The following is an 18,220-nucleotide window of genomic DNA, read 5'->3' as shown; positions in this document are numbered from 1 at the left end:
GGACAAGTGGTAACTGCCTTAGTAGATAGTTGAAGCTGAATCCTGGGCGATCATGGGTAAAGACAAAAGGGAACCTTGTGAATAGTGCAGAACAACCCAAAGACTTGAAAGAAACCATATCTGGTACCTCAGAGAGTGGATTAAAGACAAATATCATTTAAGAAACAGATCACCCTGAAGAGATCATTTTCTTGCTCTGTGGAGCTGTGTGACTGTTCTCCTTCACCCCAGTATAATGCTGAACATTATTCTCAAGAGAGCATAAAGCAGACAGTCCCTAGTCAGGGGGACAGTAGACAAGTTGAAGGTTAAGGTGTCATACCGAAAAAAAAAGAGAGATTGGGGCTGGCAGGTGGTACGGTGGTTAAGGGTGCTGGACTCTCACATAGCCTATCACGGTTTGATCCCAGACCTGGCAGCTTGCTTTCTCATGTTCCCTCTCTCACTCTCTCTCTCACTTATTCCTCTCTGGTCAAATTAAATAAAGTTAAGTAAAGTAATTTCTTTTTTAAGGGAGATTAAACATTTACATATTTATGCTTATAATGAATTTTTCTTTTTTTTTTTTTTTTTTTGAGAAAGATTTTTGTTATAGGGCGGGTGCACTTGCTGGAGAGACAGAGAGAGAGAAGGTGAGAAATCACCCTCCAGGGGGTTGGCCACAACACAATTCCTTCTCCTCCATTCTCCCCTCAGGATTCTGGCTATGCACGCACATGTGCCCTACATGAGTTTCAAGCAGCCGGGTACAGGACTTGAACCATGTTTGGCCATGTGGGAGTCCAGTGCCTTAACCACTACACCACCTGCTGGACCCCATAATGAATTCTTAATCTGTTCAAACCATACTTAGATTTTTTTCAATAGAAGGAAATTGAGGGATTGAATTAGTAGTAAGAATATGGATACCCAAGGAAACAAGCAAAAGACAAGAATTTTTATCATGGAAAACAATATTACAGTGGTTACCACTGCATGATAGAATTATAGGTGATAAAATGATGGATTTTTAAATTTTTTTTCTCTATCACCTCTCTGCATTTTTTTTCCAAATAATCTAGAGTTAAGATAGGCTGCTTATAAATTTGAAAATCAGAGCAATAGACATTCTTAATTTAAAAAAACACCCATTCTCATAACAGAAAGCTATTTGTTGTGGCCACACCAGATCTGGCTAATAGGGCCATGAGTGGGAAGTGGATGGCGGCTAACATGGCCATCTGGAAGCGTGAGTCATCCTGCGCGCCATGAACAAGGGTCTCCCTGCAAGTACTAGCTTGTTGGCTGTGTCTGCTGTTTTCCTGGTTGCTCAGGAATCACCCAGGGAAGAGGAGAGGGATTCCCTGCTGGATAAGAAATGAGCTTCCTGTCCCACAGCAGAGTCCACAAATAGTATGAGTAATAAGGGATAGGTTTCTTACGACAGAAAATAATGCGTAGGGTAGGATGGTAGGCACACCACCGATATATCCTGTAGCAATATTTAGTCATTTAATTGCATCCTCTGAACTTGCTGGAGCGTTCAAGCTCTCATATGGAACATGCATGCTGTTAATTTTCCTTTCTCCTTTTTGCTCAGTACTGTGACGTCTACTAATCTCAATGAACCAGACCCTGAGTTATTATAAAGATGTAGAACTATGTTTCCATGGTATGAGGAATGGTGAAGGATGGGAGGAATAAGGATTTGAATAGATTTTTGGAATGCTTTCCTTTGTCAATGGAAAGAAGAGGTCGTATGAAAAATAATTTAATGACATTATGTTCCAACTGCACTGATTCTAGTTGCCATTCCACTAAGAAACCGTTTTCATTCTGGCCATTGGAATTTGCACATTTCGTTCCTTCTCTCTGGAATATTCTAATGAACTTTTTGATCAGTTCCTGCTTCCTTCTCCCAGACCAAGTTGAAATGTCCTTTTTGGTATTAAATCTTTCATGACCCAAAAAAATAACAATTCTATAACTGTAGTTTAATGAGCCACCCGGCCCTTTACCCTATTCTCTTACCATCAGGTAAGTGTACTAGTTTTCACCTCACTTAAAAAATTGAAGCTTGGAAAACTTCAATAACTGGTTCAAGAGCACAAAGCTATGTTTGAAATCCAAATCCAAACCCAGCACTTCTTGCCTAACACGATTTCTTTTTTGAAAACTGTATAACCTTTTTGTTATTTCTATTTGCTTACATGTTTTATTTTCCTCTTTAGACTGAGTCTTCATTTCTTAATAGAAAATAAAGTCTTTTTTTGGGGGGGTGATTTTTTACATGTAACAATAATTAGATTTAAATTTTTTGTTATTGTCAACATTCCTTGTTTGACTCTGTGCCCCACCAGATCAGGATCCTTGAGCACAGAAACCATGAACGCTTCATTCATCATTGCATCCAGCACCTGTCACAGGGCTGCCGTAGAGAAATTGCTCAGTATACATCTTTGAATGAATAAATGAACTAACAAATGAGTTAACAAATGAGCAAATGAATGGAGCAGAAAGACCACAGGCTCCTAGCAAAACAAAGTTTTAAAAAGTTTTTAGTGTTTCTGTTTGTTTAGATAGACTATGATTTCTTAATTTCTTAAAACATCAAGGGATGTTTTAAAAGTTCATGGAAAATACATGTTATGAGAAAACTATGAATGGATTTCAAAATTTTTTGGTACCAAAACAAATTTTAATTTTGAAGTTCTCTCATAATACTGATATCAATAACCATGTTAAACATGAAATCTATACCATGTAGGAATCTCATTATACTTGTAGTATGGATTGAGGAGTAAATTTTACTTTGTGGATTAGTCGATGACATATTGGTTATGTTGCTAGACTCCCACGTAGTCAACCACAGTTTGAGTCCTGAACCTGGAGGCGTAAAGCTCATGCTAGGCATGTGTGAGTACATGCCCAAAATCCCTAGAGGAAACTGGAGGAGAAGGGATTGTGCTGTGGCCATACCCTCTTGGGAGTGATTTCTCACTTTCTGTCTTTCTCTGTCTCTCCAGAGAGCACCCACACCCTAGAGCAAAAGGTCTCTCAAAAAAATTACTTTCTTATGGACAGAGATCCTGAGACTTTGGAAGGCTCAGCTGTACAGATGTTGGACTTTGCATTTCACACATATAGGCAGTTTTTAATCCAGAGATCAAGCAGGGAGCTTTAAGTTCTGAACCTCAAGCCAATGTGGTTTATGTTTTGTCACTACAAGGCCTACCTTTGAACTCTATTTTGGTGGTCTTATGAGGTTTTCGTAAATTTCAAGTTCCTTAAAACTGACCACCTAAGATTTAGCCCTCAAGTACTTTTTAACATATGTAATCTTTTACTTAGTCCCTTACCAAATGCACATTTATTTGATAACTAAAAAGTTCTTTAAGTCTAAAACCATTATGGTTTTTGTAAAGAAGAGAAAATTCATGTTCTGTTTTTTCTTCTTTTAAGAAGCCAGTGAGAAATAAGAGGTATTAAATGATTTCTTCTGTAATAGCCCAATTCCACATCAGGTTTTAAAGTCAAGAGAATAAGTAAAGGGATAATGGCACTGACTTCAGTTCTAACCCAAATAAGGCAGGAAATTGAATGAAATCAACTTTTCCTCTAATCTTATGTGGGAAAAAAAATGTGTCATATGGCAAACCCATATGAATCCAATCTGTTTGGTTTATTCATTCCTGCAGTGACATTCAGACTCTCGAATCTGTATCAGAAACCTAGTCGATATCTTGGTGACATCACACAGACTAGAAATGGGGTAGCTTACTGCATTTCAAAATAATGTCCTGATGGAAATGGAGTGTCATATATCTTTTCCTCTCTTCAGGAACCTATGGCTACTTTTTTTTTTTTTTTTTTGTTTTTAATTTGCTAAAAGTTACATGTACTCATTGGAGAGAGTAAAAGACAAAAAGAGGAAAAGTGAGGAAGCACCTCCCCCATGGGGATGTCATGCTGCAATCTCTTCTCTATTCTTCTCCTTCAGGATTTTGCACATGCATGCACAGGTGTGTGGCCTGTTTCTCATGCCACTGGTCTGGGACTCTTGAACCATGGGAACATGTGGGATCCAGACACCTTAACCCCCACACCAATGACTGGCCCTCTTTTCTACCTTTTACTTCAATCTCCTTAAAGCCATGTATGTGTGTATATTTAAACCAGAAGAGTTAAGCCTCTAATCAGGTTAGGTTGTCATTAGCAGAATTTTGTTGTTTCAGTGAAGAAGTCATACAATTGAAATCACTGTAAGAAATACATGACTTTGAAAACACAAACACACACACATACACCCTTGCTATAAGAGTAATATATACATGACACAAGCAGCTACATGGGTGTATGAAGGATGCAGGAACAAGAAGCCCTCTGCTTCCTGCCTAATGGGGAAGCCCCAGAAAGGATTCAGCAGCAGCAAGTCTACAGCACAAATGTGAACGACATTGCCCCTGAAAAGATGCAGGTAGCTGAATGCCCTACAGGAGACACTTGAGCCTAACACGGGGGTGGGCTTGGTGGCAGTACATTCTACTGCATAGACTTGAAAAATTACGGTGTGTTTTTCTCCAGACTAGTATAAATAATTTTTCCTGCTTTCTGAAAAAAAAAAGTAAATAGTAAAACCTTTTAATAAGTGATGAAGTAAGGAATAAAGTAGAGTGTAATTTATCCTCTTGCAGTATTTCGGTAGAGAATGCTTACCCAGCCTCCAAAAAGCCACCCTCTCATGAGAAACTTTGTGCTTTTTAGCCAACACATCCCCACTACTTCAGACTTCAGCCTCTAGCAACCACAAGTTTACTTTCTTCTATGAATTTGTCTGTTAGATTTCATAAATAAGCAAGATCATGTGGTATTTGTCTGTGTGTCTAGCTTATTTCACTTAGCATAAAATCCTTCAGGTTCATCCACATTGTTGAAAATATTATGTATTCTTCTTTTTAAAGCTGAATAATATTCTACTGTATGTACATATTGCATTTTCTTTATCTATTCATCAATACACATTTAGTTTGTTTTCATAGTTTCACTTTTGTGAGTATGCTGAAATAAATAAGGGAGTGTAAATACCTCTTAAAGATCTACATTTTAATTCCTTTTGATATAGCTCAAGAAATGGGACAGAGGGGCCAGCAGGTGGCAGGATGGTTAAAGTGCTGGGCTCCCACATTGCCGAATGCATTCAAGTTTCAGAACTGGTGGCTTGAAAATCACACTAGGCCTATGTGTGTGTGTGCCCAAAATCCCAACAGGAGAATGGAAGAGAAGCAATTGCAGAGTGGCCATTCCCCCTGGGGGAGGGGTGACTTCTTACTTTCCCTCTCTCTGTCTCTCTCAGGCAAGCACTTGCACCCTATGGAAAATAAATAAATAAATAAATAGAAAAGGAACCAGTAGATAGCATAAAGGCTACATCGCTGGACTCCCTTGTAGTCGACCGTGGTTTTGAGTCCCAGACCCAGTGGCGTAAATTCATGCCAGGCAGGTGTGCATGCATGCCCAAGATCCTAAGAGGAGAATGAAGGAGAAAGGACTGAGGCATGGCCATCCCTCCTGGGGGGTGATTTCTCGCTTTCTGTCTTCGTCTCTCTTTGTCTTTCTGTAGAGTGCATGCTCCCTATACCAAAAACCTCTCCAAAAAAAGAAAAGACAAGAAAAGAAAAAAGAAGTGGGATTGCTGGAGAAGTTTATTTCATGTTTCAAAAATAAAGCAACTGAAGTGCTTTTTAACTCTTACAAGTCAGGCTATTTGTTGGAAGGATAGAAAAAAAAAGGAACAGTGCCTAAAAATAAAGCTAAAGTTGAAGAGGGAATTATCATTAATTAGTATATTTAGTCAAGGGTTACTGATACTCTAAATATCAGTTTTTTTAAGTTATTTGATAAGCAAGTCAAAATATGGTTTATTGACATTTTAGAGAGGACTAACACTATAGCTAAAAAGAGACCCAGTCTGGGCCAGCTCCGTGGCCTGGTAGTTAAGACAGCTGGATTCTACGTGACTATGCAGTTCAAGTCCCAGATCCAGCAACTTGAGCAATATGCTGGGCACAAGAACAATGCTGGGCACATAGAGATGCCCCAAATTTTGACAGGATAGAGAGATAGAGGAGAAGAGATTTCAGGGTGACCTTTCCCCATGGGTAGTTATTTATCCTCTTCCTCTCTCTGTCTTTCCACCTCTTTCTGGTGAGTGCATGCTCCCCTCTAGCAAAAAAAGAAAAAAGAGAGAAAGAGAGAGAGAGAGAGAGACTCAATCTGAGTTAATAAATCACTGCAGTATGTCAAATATTGAAAATTTATTGCAAACAGATTTATGGCCTGTGGCTGGATATTTCATTCCCATTGGTTTATTGTGATAATACATTGGGACACAGACAGGTAGCCTTTAGGACCTGATTGCAAACTACACTTCAGTAGGGCCAGCATCAGGGCTGCGGAGTTTAAGAGGCCGCAGAGTTTACCTAGCACAGAGTAATTCAGTGAGAGCTTGGCTGGCGTGGCCTTTCTGATGACAGCCTATAGAGTTCACTTGCAAGGTACTAAAATGCTTCTTGGCTGGTTAGCCTACCAGTTGATTGAAACCTGAAACTGGCCAGCTCAGAGGGCTGACACTCTGAGTATCAGAGAACTGTGAATGGTTTGAGTCAGTTTATGGATATTTTTGAGCACACAAATCAGTTTTATAACCTGTCATTCATAATAAATTGATCATTTCCACACCTGACCCTGACTCTAGCCATGATCTATCTCAGAAAGTTAGGAGCATAATTACTGGCTGACACGTAGACACACATCTTGAAGTTCAGCAACCTGAAGGAAATTCTTTAGAGGCATTATAATAAAGAAATTTAATTAAGAGCTCATGTTGACTGAGGAATATTATGTACAGCATTGATTCACAGTGTAGCTAATAAATTCATTATGCTGCAAATATAAGGGATTTGTTAGTACATTGGCCAATAAGAGTGAAACCTGTCTCAACGGGAATGTTGAAAGAGGCGAGGCAGTGAGACTTTCATCTCCACTGGGAATGAGCTCGCTTGCCAAATCTGGGTCATCAATCATAGTGAATGTGTTCAAAACAAATCATATATCTTCCACAGTTCATCGTATTCATCAGCACTTTTGAAGTCAACAGTCCAGGGTAGTTGCTTTTGGCCAAGTTTTCAACAGCCTGTGGTTAAGGCATTATGCCTCAGCTCTCTTTCTCAAGGATGTGTGCTCAGGTAGCTGCACTTCATTGGCCAGTTTCAACCAAATCTGAAAGGACAAAAGGGCAGTCTTGTTTATGAGGAAAGCCATTACAGTGTGTCTTTGAGATTATTGTCTTAAAAGTCAAATAATTGTCTAAAAACACCTCTTAGAATTGCTTAGTGAATGTATGAATAGAAGACTGAATTTCCCACTCATGTCCTACACTAACACTCATCACATAGGCAGCAAAGTACATTAAATATCACTTATGTGAGCCGATAGTGTATATGTGTGTATAGTGTGTATACATGCAGGTGGGGTAGGAAAATGTGCTCAAATGTGAAATAACTGAGTTTTTCGTTGACACTGTTTTGATTGCCCTTTTTTTTAAATAAAAGCTTTATTTGGAAATAATTTTGAAAATGTGGAAAGCTTCATGAACAGCACAGAGAACACATATCCCTCACCCAGATTCACCCATTGTCAACGTTCTGCTTAGCTTGCCTTATCACTCTCTGTGAGCATACACACGTGTGCATATACACATGCACATAGACACACATACGTTATTTTTTTTCTCTGAATCACTTAAGAGAAAGCTGTACACAATACATCATGACCCTTCATCCCCACACTTCCCAGTGTAGAACTCTCAGGAACAAGGGTACTTTTCTACATAAGTGCAGTATAGTCTCAACCCTCTGATTGCCTTTGAATGTTATAGCATGACTTATCTATACTTTTCTCCCCAAGTATTAGCTCAGATACTGAGCTATAGAGGAAACAGCTCAACTATTAGTTGAGGAACAGTCAAATATTGAAAAAAAAAAGTCATAAAACTAATGTTTTAAATTTGTGAATGTCATGATATACCAGTATATAAGAAACAGCTAAATACTGATTTTAGGGAGAACATAGCAGTTAATACAAAGATTCCTCTTAGTTAATAAATCTCTCTCATCTGTTTAGTGATGCATTTTATCAATGGTATTATAGTTAGGTAGCGTTCATTAGAGTAGTCAGAACATCTTGTCTTTCTGTGTTTTTCTTTTCTTTTTTTTCCCTGTTCTGTGATCAGATAATTTTTGGTTTTGAAAGATTGAAGTAATTTCTCCTTAGACGATGCCACTGCCTTCTTTCCTGGCAATAAACAGTAGGGGATTAGAGGGGACACTGGCAATGCTGACTTGTGTTCTGGAGGAAGCAGAAGATCAGTAGGAGATCATTCTGACACTTTGTTGAAAGAGGTAGTGGTAGGTCTCTGTTCAAAATTGTACTAGAGGGGCTAGCAGGTGGTGTGGTGGTTAAGGCACTGGAATTCCCACATGGCCAACCACAGTTCGAGTCCTGAACCTGACAGTTTGCTCTCTCTCTCTCTTTCTCTGGCAAAACCCCATAGGAAGGGAACCAGCAGTTAGCGTAATGGCTATGTCGCTGGACTCCCATGTAGTCGACCACAGTTCGAATCCCAGACCCGGTGGCTTAAACTCACTCCAGGCGCGTGTGCATGCGTGCCCAAGATCCCAAGAGGAGAACGGAGGAGAAGGGATTGCGGCGTGACCATCCCCCCTGGGGGGGGGAAATCTCTCCCCCCCCCAAAAAAAAAAACCCATGTGAAAAAATATGGGACCAGCAGTTAGCATAATGGCTATGTCGCTGGACTCCCATGTAGTCGACCACAGTTCGAATCCCAGACCCGGTGGCTTAAACTCACTCCAGGCGCGTGTGCATGCGTGCCCAAGATCCCAAGAGGAGAACGGAGGAGAAGGGATTGCAGTGTGACCATCCCCCCTGGGGGGAGATTTCTCGCTTTCTGTCTCTCTGTCTCTCTCTTTCTTTCTGGTGAGCGCACATGCCCTGTAGCGAAAACCTCTCCAAAAACAAACAAAAAAATAGTAATAAATAGGTGAATAAAATAATTTAAAAATTGTACTAGAGCATCTTTGTATTTCCTATCTTAATTTTTTGAGTGCAGTGCTGTGAACAAATAAGACTAATTTATCTTTTATGGCCTGCATTGTAATTTCTATAGCAACACATTCCTGACAATTCCAATATTTTTCCCAAAGGAAGCTCAAGCATGCATATCTCTTCCCACTCAAGTATCTTTAGCAGTGTGGCTATGCATTAGGGAACTGAAGTGAGAATGACAGTTTTTCAGGGATTTATAATGGGCAGGAAAATTCTCTGTAGGAGGAAGGTGTGATGCTGGAACAATTTATAAAAGATAAGTTCCTTGGTAACTGTGGCGGACGATACAATATACAGGCACAGAACTAGGAAGTCATCCACAGGCTGACTGACAACATATACACACAGGTAGGTCTCAAACGTGTGCAAGTTTAGTAACAAGTTTACTACTCCAGGCCAACTCTTCATTTATTCATCTGGCAGATTTATATTGAGAGGCACTGTTCTAGGAGCTAGGGATTTGGTAATAAATAAAATAGCCATGGTCTATAACCTCACAGAGCTTACACATAAAGTGTTTTGCTTTAAAATATTGTACACTCAGAAGTATTTGTATGCTGACCATACAACCACAATATGTCATTCAATAAACCTTTCAAGCATGACTTGGATCCACAAGAACTTAGTTTTAAAGTTATTAGATTTGCGGGAGTAGAGAATATTGGCTTAAGATGACAAATATTGGGAAGAAATAATTTTTAAAAGATCCTCCAGATTTTAATGATTTAAAGAGATCAATGTGCTGTCTGAATGTGCTATGGGATAAGAAGAAATATGTAAATATCTGTATGTCTAAGTATATAAGAGAGTGGGAAGGATGGCTCCCACCAGTGAGGACAGTGCTTATCATGGCAGGGAGACTACCTTTGGTTCACCATGATGGCTTCCAGGCTAGAGTGACTGTCAAGTCTGGCTGGAAAGACAGATACCTGAAGCCTAAGGGAAGCTTCAGGATGGTTCTTGTGGGGTTATGTTTTGGCAGAATTTTCTAAACATCATTTTCAGATAGTTCTGAACAAGCTGTTAACTAACACTCTATTACTACTGCACAAGATCTCCAAATCACAGTAGAAACCTGTCACCTGATGTCCAAATTCATCAATGACTAAGAGTCTCTTATTACTGGTGTTTGTATTAGTTATTGCATTTGGCTGAAAAATACAGATATTTAAATTAGAAGTGGCTTTAAAAAGGTAGACATGTCCCTCTTGTGTTAAAAATCTCAAAATAAGTAGTCCAGTGCTAATAAGACAATATTTTTCTATTAAGTCCTCAAGGACACATGTTCCATTCATCTTGTTGCTTTGTTCAACATGAGCTCTGTGCCTAAAGTCAACTCATGGTTCAATATGGCTGCTCTGACCCCAGCCATGAATTTCACATTCTAGCTAGTAAGAAAGAAAGAAGAAGAAAGACAGGCAAATATAAGATAAATGACAAATATATTTTAAGAAAAGGTTTTGAAACCTCAATGTAACAATTTTATCACCGACCTATTCACCATAATTTAGTTATGTGGTTACATTTGGCTACAAAGGAATCTGGACACTTTCAGCAAGTCATATACTTAGGTGAAAATCAGGATTCTAAATACAACTGATGAAGAAGGCATCCATTCTATAGAATAGATAGCAGTCTTTGCCACAATGTTGCTTATTAAAGCTGTGTGTATTTTCAATATTTAATATCATCTTGTAGCGCTCTATTTGCAATGTAATTTTTAGTATGCTCTTTCACCATATGGGCATAGTAGTTAGAGTGTTCAAGAAAATTGTGTTAGTTTCTGTTAGAATATTTTACCTACTTTGAGTAAGGGCCTAAAGATAAAATGTGCTAGACTAATTAATTTTAATGGCAGTAGATTCCCATCGTCAAGGCATGTGTGTCCACCTGGAATTGGGGAAAGAAGAACACGGTAGTTCTTTAAATTATTTGATGATCTTCGTGTTCCTACCAACTCATACAGTCATCTAAATTTGAATCACAGGTACATTTTAACCTTACTGTAGAGAGAGTCCTGAGTTTCAGCTGTGAATTACTGTGCTTGTTCTAACAGGATTGTGTTCCAGCAGGCATGCCAAAATTTGATAGCTACAAATAGGGAGATCTAAGAGGAGAGGGGCGGGGGAGGTAATTTCTTTTAACTCTATTGCAGTGTGTCGGATTAAGGTAGACAATGGTTACTATTTTACTGACATGAGGTGGACATGCCACTAAATAGAATGAGCAATCACACAGCTGATTTAATTTCCAGTGGGCTTTTTGGAAGCACCAAAACATGATGTGGCCAAATGTCCCTAAAAAGTATGAAGTAATTTAATTTGTTTCTTCACTATAAGAAATTAAAGCCAAGCACAATTACATCCCAGTAGTAAAAGAATTCGTTAAATTGCCATTGTTATTGATGGAATGAAGTGAGCTTTCCGATTACCTTGACCAACCACATTTTAATTTTTGTCTGTCCATTTATTCCAAATTGCATAGAAAGCTCTTAACTGATTTAGACAAAATAAGCTACATTACTAAGGTGCAATTTAACCTGAGAAGCTTAAATTTAATTACTAGGTTAGAGTTTTCAAATGGGCTTGGCTCCTAGATTTCAGTCAATTTAGGGTTGTAATTATTAGGGATTTTTCATTCCCGTGTGCATAAAAGATCCAAGGTTAAAGGAAAGACAAATTTAGAGAACTGATTTTTTTATTTCTATCAAGAGTCTCTCCAGAGACAGGTGTCTGTTCTTTCTGGAGTGGGCTCAAACCTCATGATGATTGGAAGAGCTGCCTCCACAAAAGAAAACCCCTGGAAGAGTGCAGTAGCCAGACTTCCAAAGGCGATGGGGCTGGGGAGCTAAGTGGTGCCCACTGAGCTCTCCCATCAGGTGGGGCTCAATATGATTTAACATATAGAAACCAGGGCACTTTTTCAAGTAGAAGGCAGTGCTGGTTATAATTACACCAAGATAACAGAGTTAACCTGGTGGGTCCCAGGACAGTTGGGAGGCACAGACCACCCTACCCAAAATAGGAGGCAATAGATACCTAAACAAATGAATGTTTATAGTTACCTGCAAGGCCAAGAGAAGGTGTAGCAGTAATGCAACTGAACCCATGGGAAAGTCTTGAGTTCAAATCCCAGGGCTTCTCTCTATATGCTGGTAATACACGTGTGCCCATAATCTATGCTAGCTAAGCCTGGGGATGGATCGTGGCATAAAGACCTTGATAAGAGTGTTTCCCTCTCATAATCTAACTCTCACTCTGTTTCTACCTCATGGAAGAAATAAATAAACTTGAAGAAATTATATTTTTAGAAGCTTCTACGGGACAGAAGATGGGGGGAAAATGAACATAAGGGTGACTCTACCAGGGATTTCACGCCGCTGACACAAATGTTATTCCAACCATGTAGTATCTTAGAGCATGAGGTTTATAAGTTCCTGAACCACATTCATATCCTCTTATTCATTATTGATTCTTAGATGTATTAGAAAGTGAAGAAGCATGGGACCAGCAGTTAGTGTAATGGCTATGTCGCTGGACTCCCATGTAGTTGACCGTGGTTCACGTCCCGGACCTGGTGACTTAAGACTCATGCCAGGCACGTGTGCATGCGTGCCCAAGATCCCGAGAAGAGAACGGAGGAGAAGGGATTGCGGTGTGGCCCATCCCCCCAGGGGGTGATTTCTTGCTTTCTGTTTCTCTGTCTCTCTCTCTGTCTGTCTGGCGAGCACACGCGCCCTATAGCAAAAGCCTCTCCAAAAAAAAAAAGAAAGTGAAGAAACATTACAGAAAGGTAGCATTAATAAGGGGAATGTCCTTGCTTTTTCAGTTCAAATGAATTCAACAACAGTTATTAGATACCTAGTATGTGACAGCCAGTGCTTAGCACCAGAGATCAAAAAATGAATGTTATCGTCCCCACCCTGTAAAAATTGTCTAGTAGTAAACAAATAATTGTGATAGATTGATTAGTGATTAAATAATGTGAAGAGTCAACTTCTGAGTTGGCTGTCGTGCATCAAACATATTTGCCAGTCTATCTTTAGAGGGAACCCCTGCTGGGTGGTAACCTGGATTTTTCCCAGTCACCTACTAATGCTAGACAATCTGGCAAGACAAACATGATGATCAGGCTATTTTAGTGAGGCTCTTTTAACCCAGCGGTCCTTGTCTTCCAGACTGCTAATTAAATTTTTTTTTCCCATCTGGGAAGCCCTTCCTTACCATCTGAGCTGTTCTGAATAAATCAGCAAAGACAAACTATAGAAGTTTAGGATGTCTGGACTAAAAAGCTTTTCTTATTTAATTAGATAAATATTTTGAGAGCACATATCAGGTTTACTGCTCCTCATCACATTGATAACAGTTGGGGAGGCTCCCTCAGTTAGCCACCACTGGATAACAGACTCTTGGAGAAGAGTGAAGCATTGGTATGAGCTGGGAATAATTTTAAAAATCATAACATGCTATAGGAATCTACATAGACTATGCATCATCATACTGGGTTGTCGGGAAAGTCATGATGTATTTTTGTGTTTTTCTACGCAAGAATGTGTCATAACTTTCCCAACAACCCAACAGTAACTTTCTGAGCACCCAGTATTTTTCAGTCATTGCTTTATGAGCAGAATCCAACTTAATCATCAAAATCACCCTTTGATAATAGATACGACTTTCTCCATTCTACAAATTAGAGAACAAACATAGGGAAGTTCATTTGCTTCTATGAGAGTCTCAGGCTAGTCAGTGGCAGAGCAAAGGTTGGGACACAAGGACTACCGTACTCTAAGAACTGTTATCTTGAATTACAGTTCTTGTAAGGTCCTTCTCTGGCTCAGCATAACCCAGCAGATAGTCCCTCCAAGATTAGAAAGAGCAAGGATCTATCAGCCTTGTTTCTGAAGAACAGCATGGGGAAGTCAGAGCTGGGCTCAAGCAGGTTAAATCCAAGTGCCAGTCTCACCCAGAAGTGAGTCATTAATGTTTACTCACCCTGATGAATTAATTTCTGAAAATTCATTGTCCCACAAAGAGAGCAGGACCCTGGGGCCACAGGGCCCAGTTCATGGGAAGGAGGAAGAGACAAGCAATGGGAAAGCAAATGGAGAATTTAAGCTGCAAAACCGAATTGTTCTTCAAGTGTTGGTTTCTCTCCACCCCTTCATCGACAACCCCAGCTGTCACTTTAATTGTCCTTTAGACATCGTCTTCTGAATGTTGTCAGCTTCTAGTAGTTGAGTTGCTACACTTTAGAGATGAAGGCTTACCCTCTGCTCTGTTGCCCTAGTGGTTGTAGCTCGCTATTGCCTTCCTTCCCTCACTCCTGTGCTTCCACTGTGGGGAATTTGGAGAGTTGAAAGAAAGAAAACTGCGTCTACACCAGAGGCCTGGTTCCACAGGCTAGCTGCTTCTTACCCCAACTGAGCCACTCTTCCTGAGTGTCCTCCTACCCAGCAATCTTGAGACTGACTCCCTCTGCCCTGGGACTTCCCTTTCTGCACAGAGCTCCTCACCTGCATCTCTAAAGAGAAGAAAATGCCTATGAAAGTCAGGAAATGGTTAGATGGAGGGGAAGAGGGAAGAAAGGTCTAGTTGTTTAAGTTGCCAAAATAAATACTCAGCAGGACCAAATATACAGAGATAGGACTGAGGAAACTTGCTGACAAGAGATGGAGGTGAAGGTAGGGTCAACCACAGAGGATGAGGAAGCAGGTGGGTCTAGTGAGGTGGATTTTAGAGGAGCTCTGAAGACAGTAGCTGAAGTTTAGGTGAAACCTGTAGGCATTAAAAATTTAGAATATGGGGACCAGCAGTTGGCGTAATGGCTATGTTGCTAGACTCCCATGTAGACGACCGCGGTTCGAGTCCCAGACCCAGTGGCTTAAACTCACACCAGGCGTGTGTGCATGTGTGCCCAAGATCCCAAGAAGAGAATGGAGGACAAGGGATTGCAGCATGGCCATCCCACTGGGGAGTGATTTCTCATTTTCTGTCTCTCTATCTCTCTCTGTCTTTCTGGCGAGTACATGTACCCTATTGCAAAAACCTCTTAAAAAAAAAAAAGAAAAAAAAATCTAGAATATGATCTCGAGTGAGGAAAGATATAGTGCTATTGTTGTTCAAGAGTACATAAGATTATATAAGAAGCATTGAAAGAAGAAAAGAGAACCCAAAATGGAGGTAACAATCAAGAACACATTTGCAAGGTTTTAAGAAATAGAAGAAAGAATAAGGTGCAAACAAAAAGGCATGTTTTCTTCTTACTCATTTGCCAGTGAAAGAGTTAGTGTATACAATGGTCTTTGGGAAATAGTGCTCCCTGATTGGTTTGGTGATGGGTAATTTTCAGGTCATTGGGGTCAGATATTTTTGGTTAGGTCACATTCCTCAGAGCACATCTCATAGGGGTCCAATTGGTCCAGGGACAGCTGAGATCACTTGGCCAAAACTATTCCTGAGTAACTGTTGGAATGAGGAAAGGAATATCTGTCTTTTGACTCCAAATCAAATAGACTTTTAGTAACCCCATGTTAACATTCCAGCCTCTAAAAACATTTAATTTCTCTATGTTGAAATTGTAAGTTCCATATGGGCTTATCTAAAACACTACTCACATAAAGTTTTCTGTTATTAGTGCTAAGCACAGTTGCCATCAGAGGTGAAAACCGGCCACTATAGCCCATATATTTGTTTTGTTTGCCCCTTAAAATGTATAACTGTTTAAAAACTTAGTTGCCAATTTTTTTTCTAAGTTTGAAAGAGGGAGTGTATACTTGATGAAGAGAGGAAAAAAGACAAAGCTCCCCCTATGGGGCATGATCATGCCACAACCCCTTCCCCTCCACCTTTCCCTCCTTTTGGGTTTTGGGACTCTTAACATGCACCCAGCATGGTTTTCCAAGCTGCTGTGTCCAGGACTTGAACCACGTTGTTAACTATGTGGGATCCAGCTCTCTTAACTACAGGCTACAGGCTGACCCACCAAAACCTTTAAAATATAAAATTTGCCCTCAAAATCAATATATTGACAATTTCACAACAGTTGACAGCACACCAACATGCTTCACTTTCCTCCATGGTTCTACCTGCTGTACCCAGAGTCCCCACCAACCATGTTGTTAATTCACAAATCTGTCTAGCACCTATAAGCATTTTAGTGAATTACTCCTGCTTAATATGTTCAACTGGTAAACCTATAGTGCCTTGAGGACACTCAATCTATAAAGAAATGGTTTATAAACCACTGCATGTCAGACAGCTCATATCTTTTTTTTGGAGAGGTTTTTGCTATAGGGTGCATGTGCTCGCCAGACAGACAGAGAGAGACAGAGAGACAAAGTGAGAAATCACCCCCCACGGGGGATTGCCACGCTGCAGTCCCTTCTCCTCCATTCTCCTCTCGGGATCTTGGGCACACACGCACATGCGCCCAGTGTGAATTTAAGCCACTGGGTCCGGGACGCGAACCACTTTCTGCTGTTTGTACTAAAGCTAAAATGCATAGTTTGTTGCAGACTAGAAACAAATTTTGCCCTGATTATTACATATCATATAACAGAGAAGTTGTCCTTTTTTATTTTTATTTTTTGGAGACGTTTTTGCTATAGGGTGGGTGCTTGCCAGAAAGACAGAGACAGAGAGATAGAAGGTGAGAAATCACCCCCCAGGGAAGATGGCTACACCGCAATCCCTTATCCTCCATTCTCCTCTTGGGATCTTGGGCACGAATGCACACGCGCCCGGCGTGAGTTTAAGCCACCGGGTCTGGGACTCAAACCGTGGTCGACTACGCGGGAGTCCAGCGACATAGCCATTATGCCAACTGCTGGTCTCGAGAAATTGTCTTTAATAGGAGTTCACCACTCCTTCTTTTAAAACAAATATAGGTCCCAAAACCTTCTTGTACATATTTTTATACTACTAGAAATAAGTACCCATAAGTCTTCAAAAATGACCAGAGTTAACAAAAATACTTATTGTACCTTCTACTTCAAACACATCTAGTGGGGCATAGTATAAAATATATTTTTTGCCATGGATTACTGTCATAAAAGTTTCTAAGCCAGTGCCTCCCCTCATTTATTCTTCCCAAAACCTTTGCATGAGTGGTGTGTATAGGGCTTCAGAAGATGACAGCCTTCACGGGATCTGAAGCTCCCCCATTATATTCACTTGTTGGGTAATCAGTAAGAATACTAAGAAGGAATAGTCTGATAAACTGGGGCCTGGAAATGAACAAAGAAAGGACACTCAAGGTGGGCAGGTGTAATGATTAGACTACTGAGAAGAAACTGGAAAAATAAAACATACAGATTGAAACAGAATGTGAATCTAAATATACAAAAGTATCTTCATTAGTTAGGTTTGTAATAAATGTTTATATAAATGGAATAAATTATTTTAAGTGAAATAGTAGAAGTGTTGCCTATAGTGGTATTAGCAAAGTGGAAAAATTCTCAAAACTTAATTCAGCAACTTCAAAGTTATATTTCAGGAGTTTAGACATACTTGGGACCGGCAGATGGCATAGTGGTTATGTCACTGGATTCCCACATGGCCAACCGCGTTTCAAATCCCAGACCTGGTGGATTGAAAATCATACTGGGTGCATGTGCATGTCTGCCCAAGATCCCAGGAGAATAGAGGAGAAGGGTTTGTGACATGGCCATCCCCCCCACCCCCAGGGTGATTTCTTACCTTCTCCCTCATTGTGTCTATCTCTCTGGCGAGTGCATGTGCCCTAAAGCAAAAACCTTTTTTTTAAAAAAAGAGTTAAGACATACAATGCTGTTTAAAGCAAATGTGAAACCATCAGAAGGACATACAACAATAATTAACTGTACTGAATCTCAGACTTATCTTAAATAAAAAAACTTTTACACATATTAATATTTTAATTATCACAATGCAAAATGTCCACATATTAAATAGAAAAAGCTGTAGGTATTAATATATAGTGGAGATTTATACACACACACACACACACACACACACACACACATACATCCATTATATTTTCAGATAATGGGAAGAAAAATACTATGCAGCTGTTTTTCTTT

At 39.9% G+C, this 18,220-nt stretch overlaps 1 protein-coding gene and 1 long non-coding RNA gene across 3 annotated transcripts in view; one reads left to right on the top strand and one right to left on the bottom strand.

Annotated features, from left to right (window-relative positions):
- The window catches only part of LOC102488531 (cAMP-specific 3',5'-cyclic phosphodiesterase 4D), a 657,187-nt gene that overhangs the window by 560,892 nt on the left and 78,075 nt on the right, over positions 1-18,220 (top strand). The window lies entirely within an intron of this gene.
- LOC102488245 (uncharacterized) overlaps positions 6,832-18,220 on the bottom strand; it is a 39,764-nt gene continuing 28,375 nt past the window's right edge. Inside the window, exon 4 of the long non-coding RNA XR_337077.1 lies at positions 6,832-7,257. This is a non-coding gene — a long non-coding RNA (uncharacterized LOC102488245). The remainder of the gene's footprint in view (positions 7,258-18,220) is intronic.

This window comes from Tupaia chinensis, unplaced genomic scaffold, assembly GCF_000334495.1.
Source record: "Tupaia chinensis unplaced genomic scaffold, TupChi_1.0 Scaffold144180_1, whole genome shotgun sequence".
In the NCBI taxonomy this organism is placed as follows: Eukaryota; Metazoa; Chordata; class Mammalia; order Scandentia; family Tupaiidae; genus Tupaia; species Tupaia belangeri.
Note: the sequence above shows the minus strand (reverse complement) of the source record. Positions and strands in the feature narration are given on the sequence as shown.